Raw genomic sequence first — 9,477 nt, 5'->3', positions numbered from 1 at the left:
AACAAAGCAGTTCTTGTTTCCCAGACCATCTGCTTCCAGGCTGAAGATGGCACAAACCGCAAGCAGATGTTTAAGAAAAGACCTTTTTCAGCATCACGTGCTGTGGTGCCTTCCCGGTGCGGTGGCACCAGCACACGGGTGCTGCTGCTGCTGCCCGACAGCCAACACACACACCAGAGACCGTCCTGAACTGGATGGTCAGCGCCTGCAGTCAACAAAAAAGTGCTTTTCTAGCTGTATGCAAAAAGCTTAATACTCTGGAGCCCTCATCTTTACAGCCTCCTTCCTCTGCCTCCCTCAAAAAATGATGTTGTGAGAACCTACCTCTTATTTGACAAATAAAGTCCCCTCCATGAGATCATTCAAAGGTGCCTCCTCTTCACCTCCATGAAACCTGAAGGCCCCCAATCCAAGGGGAGTAATTTCACTGCTTTTCAATTCACACTGCTTTTCGTGGAAACAAAGCAGTTTCATGCAGTGTTTTCCCCAAGGGGAGGCACGGCTTCATAAAAAGTCCTTATAAAGGTCCTTTCTCTGGCTGGTTCCCCGGTGTGAAGCTTGATAACACGGGATGTAGGACACTTGCTCTGCCTTCACTTACTTTTCCCTCCTGCTGTCTACTAGACCTACTTGTCAGAGACATTTGGTCACTCAGATTTAAAGGCCAGGTCCACCCAGGCCACTAAACTCTGCTCAAGAGGTCCAGCTCACACGAGGTGGCCGGGGCCAGCCTGGGTTCTTGTAGAAACCTCTGTCAAATTAGCATGTTCATTTTGAGTCCCTGTGATTCAAGCTGCAATGGGTAGTGAGAAAAGGATGATCAGAGAAGTTTCTTTAGTCTTCTGTAGCTAATGCAGCTAAAAGCTGCAGTGACAGGCAGAAGTGTTTTCTTCTTGAGGAAAAAAAATCAGACCTGCTCCCACTTGGAAGGTGAAAACCATATGGTAGCTAAGCTGGTTTTATGGCACATGGGATTAATAATTTACTCCAGTGACTGAGGACTTGAAACCTTTATCCATGGGGACTGGAGTGAGGAGCGAAGGGAGCTGTGTAAGCCCTGTGTGATGCACCAGGGCCCTGGGACCAGGCTCTGCCTGGATCCGGGCTGGGAATGATTTACAGCTGCTCGGAGCTGGAGCACCACAAAGACCCGAGGGAGTGGCAGACCTCGCTGGCTCCCATCATTCATCAATCCCGTCTCTCCCCTTAGTCTCTAATTTTACAAGTCAGCTCCTTTTAAGAGCCATCATTATCTTTTCAATCTCAAAATCTTTCAGTGTCTCTGGAGAAACGAATTAGGAGTAACTCTTCAAGGCTGGGAGGAAATGATGGGTTTGCTCTGACAGCTCCCTCCGAGGAGATGAGCCCCGCAAAGGATTTCCAAGCACGGCCTCAACCCCGGGCGGGCTTCCCATTCAGCGGTATTCCCGGGAAATTTACACACCTGTCAGCTAATTGCAGCTCCCTTTGTCAAGCCCAAGTCACAAACCCACATCGTTTGCTTTTATTGTCACTTCTAATAGCAAAGGGCTTGACGTCCCTGCGAAAGGAAATCACAGCTCCACTCGGCTCCCTGGGACACGGCCCGGGCTGTGATGTCCAAGGCAGGAGCGGAGCAGGTTTCCTCCAGTTCTGGTCGTATCAGTCAGTTCAATGTATTATTAAAATCCAATTTAAACTTCCTGATCTCAGAGGTGCCCGACAGCTGAATGCTGCTTTTCCAGTGGTGTGCAGACCCGTAGGAGAGCCAGGATGGGCTTGTTATCGGATCCTGCCATTGGGGCATCCGCCTCATTAGAAGTTTGTAATGTTGTTTATGTTTTTAAGTATCTGGCCGTTGCAGTCCTAGCACGTTTAAGTGCTTTCCGGATTCTCCATTACAATGCGGGAACATTCCTGCAATTTCAGGCTAATTCTTGCAAAGCTGCAGCCGAGCTGTGGAAGAAGAATTGGGCTGAGACCTTAGTATTCAACTCCTGTTCCTCCGCACTAATCTCAAAGCCACGGGAAAACAAACAGCGGAGCAATGCGCGCGGAGGGACGACGTTCCCAAGGCCTTTGCAGGCTCCTCAGTCAGAGGCCAAAAAGGAGTTTTGGAAGGGTTTGTAAAACAGCAATTGCCTGCCAGGAAAACATTTCTTTTTTTTTTTTTTTTTTTTCTTCCATATGTATGGTGTTTTCTATGCTCCATTGCAATTTCCCGTTGCTTCACAATTGGGGGTTTTAGAAGACGGGACAAGTCTTGAGCTGGCAGGGCACCAAGGACTAGAAAATTATACAGAGCACGGCTTGGGCAGAACTGAGCCCGGTGACATAACGGCTCAGTTACGACCCATCCACAAGGAAAGCGGTCCCCAGAGCACCCACAGGACACGGCAGCCTCCCCCGGAGCTCTCCTATGGCCGTGCTGGGACCGAGGGGGATGGACTCTATGGCTAAAACGTGGTGATGGGGAGCTGGTCACGTACGTGGTTCCTGTACCAGTCACTGGGGCTCATATAGGGTGCTCAGGAGCAGTGTCCACCACTAAGGGCTTCACTCACCTGGGGATATCCAAAGCTTTTTTCCAAAGAAAGGATGGAAAAAGAAGTCTACCCTGCAGGGAAATCTCACAAACACCACCACAGCTTCCTCTTGTTTCTTCCTCCCCCTGTAGAATCCAATATTATCCACAGTTTTTCATACATATGAAGGGGAAACCAACGCCTTCAGGCAGGCAGGAATGGGGAGGAGCCCCCAGCGTGGCACAGGTCTCCGCGCAGGGGCTCCCGGATAACACCACACGGCGGGATGCAGTGCAAACAAGCAGGCCACAAGAACAGGCTCATTGGCATGCACGGAGCACCCGGCTGGGAGAGAGCGGCTCCCGCCCGCGCTCACATCCCCTTCCTCCTCTCATTTCAGGCTGCAGTTCCCATAAAGGTGCCCTGGCGCTCCTCAGTGCCACCCATGTGGCAGGGAAAAGTGTTCCCTTGGGTGGCACCTGCTGACAGCCCCACGCGTCACCCATGATGAGGAGGTGTCACCCATGGCCACCCGCTCCCATCGGCACCTCCGGCCGGCCAGGGAGCCCCATGAGACAGCGGGATCACAGCAGGAAAGTCCTCACGTTGCTGCTGAGCCGGGGCAGCCAAGGGGAGCAGACATAGGAGACTGTGAAGACAGGGGCAAACTAGGATGCAATTCCCAGCAGGGCTCCCTGGAAGAGAGACCCCAGTCCCCGGAATCCATCAGGCATCAGCTGCTTCCCTTTTGAGAGCAAGCAGGGAGGCTGGCAACTGCAAAATGAAAATGAGGGGAGGGGAAACGCTGTCTAGCAAAATTAGCAACACATTTCGCTGCTCGCCTTCCAGGGAGCTGCCCCCTCCCAGCGAGGCCAGGGCCACACGGAAGAAATTACTCCCATCTAAATTTCAGCCCGTGCTGTTGCTCCTGCCAAGCGTTTACTTTTGAATGCCTTTTTTTTTTTTTTTCTTTCAGGCATGGGTGACATTGGATGACACGTGTCATCACAGTACGTGTCCTTGAAAAATATGTCCCGTGAAATTGCACTGACATTTTCCAGGATGTGCTGCGCTCGTGTACAGAGAAAGCTGCCGGGAGGTTTTGGTCAAGGGACTACTCCTCGGTTCCTCTGTGCCAAATCCTGATCAAAAGCTGGTGACTCTTTCTATTACCAAATGTCACTGAGTTCGCAGAACCTTCCTGAGCTCTGCACGTGTGTCATCTGTGCAGACAGGACCTCTGGGCAACTTCTCCCGTAGACACTTCTGCCTCGTTGCCTCCCCGGTGAGTGAGCAGGACCTTCCCACCACTGCTTCGTTTCTATTACAGGTCCCTTAACCCTCCAAAGCTCCTTCAGGAGTGTTTGAGCACCATTAGCAACCCTGTTAAGGGCCACGTGGAGATGCTGGATGGCACTGAAATATTGGATTTCTCTTTTCATGCCTCAAACCCCCATGCCTGTTCACCTCTTTAGGCCACATGGCACCTCCCAGTGCAGGGATCACTGTAAAATCTCCCAGAGATTTGATATCCCAGCTGGAGATCACTGACAAACCTGAACGACCTTCAGTCACGTTCAGCTCGCTGAAAGCCCAGGTCCAGGTAATGTGCTTGGCTCAGTCCAGTCACTCCATTACCACGCGAGCCCAGTTTGGTCGTGCCAAGAAATAATCTTTTATGATCGCTCTGTCATAGAAACACAGGTCTCCGAGACAGGGGAGATCACCTCGCTCCTAATCAGCCCTGGCCTTTACCCACTTGTAGGTCTTAGTCCAATGTAAAGCAGAGCTTAAAATCAACAATACACTTAAAGAGAAGACTTTTTACCCCCAAATACGGAGAAATGCTTTACGCTGCTATCTTAAACCCCAGAGGCTCAAGGTTAGAAAGATTTTCTTTTCATTGTTCTGACTCCATATGGCCAAAGTCAACAAGGGGCTGATGCAAACGCTTGATACACGACAGCCCAGCATGATCTCATCTTGGGGAGGTCACGGAATTAGTGCATAAAACAGTCAGATACGATTAACATTAGGCAGTATATCTGTGCAGAGACGTGCAGATCTGTCGCTGGCACTGCAGATGGAAAGCAGAAGTCGAATGAAGGTCAGACGGAGCATCCTGCCTCCGGGGGCCCTCAAAACCGGTGACATCCTCGTCCACACGCGGTGCCACAGGTAGAGGGAAGCCCAGAAGTCCCCACGCGCTCCCCGTGTGGTCGGGGTGGGCTGGCCCGGCGCACCTGCCTGCTCCAGCAGCACATGATGGGGACATCTGTGCCGGGGAATTGCTTTCCGCTGCCGCCGGCTATTTTTACACAGCGGCTGCGCAAGCTTCCCAAACGAGACTCATCGCCACAATTAAACTGAATGCGTTTAAATAGCAAACTGTATCGCAAATTGCAGAGTGAAACCACTTCATATTTCCATGGGGCTTGCTAGGGAAAAAAAAAATAAAATAGCTCCAATTAATGAGGCACATTGCAGGCTTGTTTGCATTCAGCCAACTGCGATAGAGCAACAAATTATCTGTGTGTGATGATGAGGCCAAATTCACCCTATAATTTTTCATTTAGCCTCATTTCACTGCCTGGCCTGTTTCACTGAGCTGGGAAGCTCTTCACCGAATGAAAGCTCCCTGGGGACCTGCCTGTCCTCCCTCCCCAGCTTTGGAGGGCTTCACATGGTTGCTGATGACACTGGTGGCACGGCCACCACTTGGTGCCCGAGTTTGCAGCCCCTAGGATGACAGGTCAAGGCTTTGCAGCCCTTCTGACCTGCTTTGCCTCTCCCTAGTCTCACAAACCAGAGTCAGATGAAACTTGCAATGGTAAAATTCCCTTACGTACCTCTCCTCGCTGTGTCACATAAGCCATATCTACCTTGTAACATCACGGATTTTCTTTTTTTACCTTCCCTAAACTGCCAGAAAGAGCTTCCCAGAACAGCCCTGTTCACCAGCAGTGGTTTCTGGTGCAGAATTCGACCTCGGGCACAACCAAAAGGACACGGGAGAGATTCATTTCCACAGTATCGACGCACAGACCCCGTATAAATGTGTTTATAACCTCCCACAAACATCCTGAAGAGCAAAAGGTAATACAAAACCACCAAATGAGAAAAAATAAGAGAGAGAGCAGGAGCGTGTCTGTGGTGTCCCACTTGTTGCTCAGATACCTTTTATTTTTGGTGCCTGTCCCGACGGTTTCCAAGAAATCCCCACCTATCCTCTTCCTTCGCCGAGGTGTAGCATTACACTTGACCCCGCACAGCACCCACATGTGAGGATGGAGCGAGGCCACGAGGTCAAGCCTGTGTTTATTTTTAATACGAGCTGGGAGTGGGGCTGCTCTCTGAGGCTGCTGCGCGGTCCTGGAGAAGATAAAAGAGCTTCCAGGAGCCCGGGGACCAACCCGAGGGACCAGCCCGTGTTGGGGGTCAGCAGGCAGGTCTGCACCATGCAGAAGAGCTCGATGTGCAGAGATGGGGACTCACTCTTGGTGGATATGGGCAGCTCTTGTCCTTGCATGGTGGGACCTGCGGCTGCTTGTCCTGCAGGATCTGAGTTGACCCAGGCTAAATCCCTCAGTCCTGAATTCCAGAGTTTCCTATTGGGAAACCACTCGTTTTATTGCACCAGGAAAAGCATGTCAAATAACAGCCATCATCATTGTTTCCAGAGGATCAAAGCACAGGTGCTTTGTTAATCCAATATCTTTCCTTGTACCAGAAATCTCATGGCTTATCTACTGCTCCATTGCAATGAGGTGCAAACCACACACAGGGAGACACCTGGAACACATATGGGGAAAAAAAAATTAATTTGCTTATGACCGTCCTGTGGTAATAGATTCATAAATTCACCCTGCTCTTTCTTTCTTCCTTTTTTTTTTCTAATAAATATCTTAAAGACCTTCTAATGTGGGAGGGGGAAACACCTCTTAGCTTCCTGTGTTCCTTCTCTCCTGCCCATCTCCCGCCTGGAGTCCTAATCCTTTCCAGTGGTAACCAGTTGGGAAGTTGCAAACAAGGGATTATATCCTCAGGTGAGGCAGAGCTCCTCAGGAACTTACTGCTTAACGATGATAGATCCTGTTTTCATGAGAAAATTACACACACATACGGAGGTTGCATTATTCAAGACAGAGCAGCAAGCCTGCATGCAGATGGATTGCTCTCCTAAGCCTGGGAACAGAAAGAATTCTAATTATTGCACTTCCTATGTAGTCGCTCAACGTTGAATATCTTTTAAATTTACTTTTAAAATACACCATTTATCAGGGGGTCAAAGGTTATTAGCAGAGGTGTTTTCTCTTGATCAGGTGACCAAACCTAGATGTGGTTGTCAACCCAGCAGACGGATTATTCCATTTGGATTCGCCCGACCTCACGCTAAAATTTCAAAAATAAAGTGCACTTACATTTTTAATGGGCATCCTGCTGACACAAAACCTTTCCCTGTGGCATAATCAGTGCTCAAGGAGGGAAGAATAGGCAAGAAGATAATTTTTCTCAGTGTAATAATCTAATTGATTTTAAAGACACAAGATTAAAAAAAAAAAAAAAAAGGAAATTGTCATTGTATGGTGCTTATTATTTGAAGGCTGGGCAAAATGTCATTTCTAAAAATAAAGTCAATCCCCCATGGGAAGCCTTGTAATTTTTATCATGATAATTGATAAATCAGACCTGTGTGTAATGCTTCCCTTCATAGAAAATTGCATCTTTGGAGAAGAACATGTTATTGCAAAGAAACTCAGAGCGAGCACTGAAGAGCTGACACCCGTGAATGGAAAGACAAGTAGGGTTTGGTTTTTTTTTCTGAAAATAAAATGTTTTACTGCTAAACTAAGCAAGATCCTACAACAATCAAAGCAGCAGCATTTACAGAGTTGAAGCTGCTTGAAGACCTCAAACAGCACAGGAGTGAGTGCCCTTTTGCAGCATTCAGCATCAAAACGGGCAGTCTGCTTAAAAACCTCATTTTTAAGGAATTCTCCAGCAACTGTGTGCTCCCTGTCACAACACCTCGGGAGGAAGAGAACATGCAGCTCCGGCAGCTGATGAAGCAATTCCCTGGACGTGTTTTCCAGTGTATCCCGTGCAGAGCAGGCAGCTGCAACCGCCCGGCCACAAGCACTTGCAGTGGTCCCTGTCATCGCCTCCTCTTGAATTTCCCCTTCTGCAGAAAGGGGGATTCAGACAGCTGGTTAAGGAGCTTTAAAAAAATATTGTCAAGAATTCAAAAAAAAAAGGAAAAAAATAAGGAATTTGGGTGACTTGTGTGTGTGCATGTCTTCAGGTTGTGGCCTGTCTCCAGCTGGCAGGCAGTGCTGGCTTTCTTCTTTGTTTCCAGTCTGCAAAAGAACCATAAAAAAACAAAACCTAAATAACACATTAATGCCGTAATTTCACTTTTTTTTTCCTTTTTTTTTTTTTTTCCATGTATTCGAGTACCCTTGTGGCCCCAGAGATGTTCCACTGCGTAACTATAAATAAAAGAGAGGGGAACGGCCCACGAGGCAGCAGGCAAAGACACCGCGCGCAGTGTGGAGAAGGAGAGAGAGGGGAGCTGCAGCGAGTTTGCAAATAAATCACACTGGCTGCTTCACACCTACAGCCTACAAAGATCAGAATAAATAACAAAATCAAACACAAAAACAGAAAACAATAATTTTTTTTTTTTTTTTTTGCTATGGGCAGAATTAAGTGTTCTCTGAAATTTCCCCTGAGCATCCTAGAGCAAGATGCAATGCAAATAAGCACTTCCAGGAAAATGCATGCAGGTAGGTGTGTGCTGCCTTGGTTTTGTGGTAAATTTTCCTTTCCTTTATGCTCCTTTGGCACTGCAGTTTGGTAGCAGAGCACAACAGGTATGTTGTTAGTGAGGAGTGCACCAGAGGGGCTCTGGGTTCTGTGCAACAGGTCTCGTTTCTTTAGCCCAGGAGCCATCAAGGACGGTGTTAATTGTGCCTAGGAGGAGGCATCAGTCCAAGAGATTCATCCAGCTGCTTGGCTGGAGGGACTCACAGCTCCAGGTATCTGCCCTTGGGGTTTTGCCTCTCCTTGATCTTGGGCCACATGCTGTGGTTAACCGTGTGTGAGCAGGGGGCTGGACCAGGGCATCTCCAGCGATTCCTCCCAACCTTGACCCCAGGCCCCATGGTTTTGCACCTCTGACCTCCCCGGACCTGCTTCTTTTTCCTTTTGTAGGTGCACAGTTTCTTTTAATTTAGAGATTAGTTTGCAAACTATCATTTCTCGGTCAAGTCCTTATTTGTACTGTTTCTAATGACCAATGAACGGTCATTCTGAAGGCAGGATTTGTCTTTTAACAACTTTTTCTTTTTGGAGAAAAACTAATCAGAAGAAAGGTTTTGTTCTGCTTCATTACTTAGCTGAAGTCGGGTTAATACTTAAAATCACTTAAAATTAATCTCACTATTCAGATCTCCACAAGCCGGCATAAACAACCGTATCTTGCCCTCGGCCTCTTACTCTGCAGATTGCTCAGAGATAAGTTGCAGTCAGTTTAGGTTTTAGCTCTGTATTCCCACAGAAGACGAACAAAACCACACACCATTTCAGTATCTGCATTGCAAAAGGCACCCATTGTTTTAAGTGATGGAAGAAGTGACTGGCATGGTTATCTAGAAATTTCAGGCAAATATATTTGAATGACACCTTAACGCCATCGTCTAATGTCACTTCTTCTTCTTGCAAATGTTCATTCTCATGGTGCTTTCCTCAAATATTGCTCATTTCTGTCGCTGAGTTGTAAGTAATCATCTTCCTCCAGAAAAAAAAACCCAATCCTGTCTTTGGTCTTTCTACAGAGAGGGTCCTAATTAAAAAGACTGCGTTTTGAGTAGAGTGGCATCCAACTATACCTTCTGCCTTGTTTTTTAGGAGCTCTTGTTGAGGAAAACTCACGCAAATTCAAATTCACCACCTCCTTATTTATTTGCTCCAG

The sequence above is a fragment of the Nothoprocta perdicaria genome, unplaced genomic scaffold (assembly GCF_003342845.1).
Source record: "Nothoprocta perdicaria isolate Ctin4 unplaced genomic scaffold, notPer1 scaffold_257, whole genome shotgun sequence".
Taxonomy (NCBI): domain Eukaryota; kingdom Metazoa; phylum Chordata; class Aves; order Tinamiformes; family Tinamidae; genus Nothoprocta; species Nothoprocta perdicaria.
The sequence above is the reverse complement of the archived record's forward strand: the minus strand, read 5'-3'. Positions refer to the sequence as shown.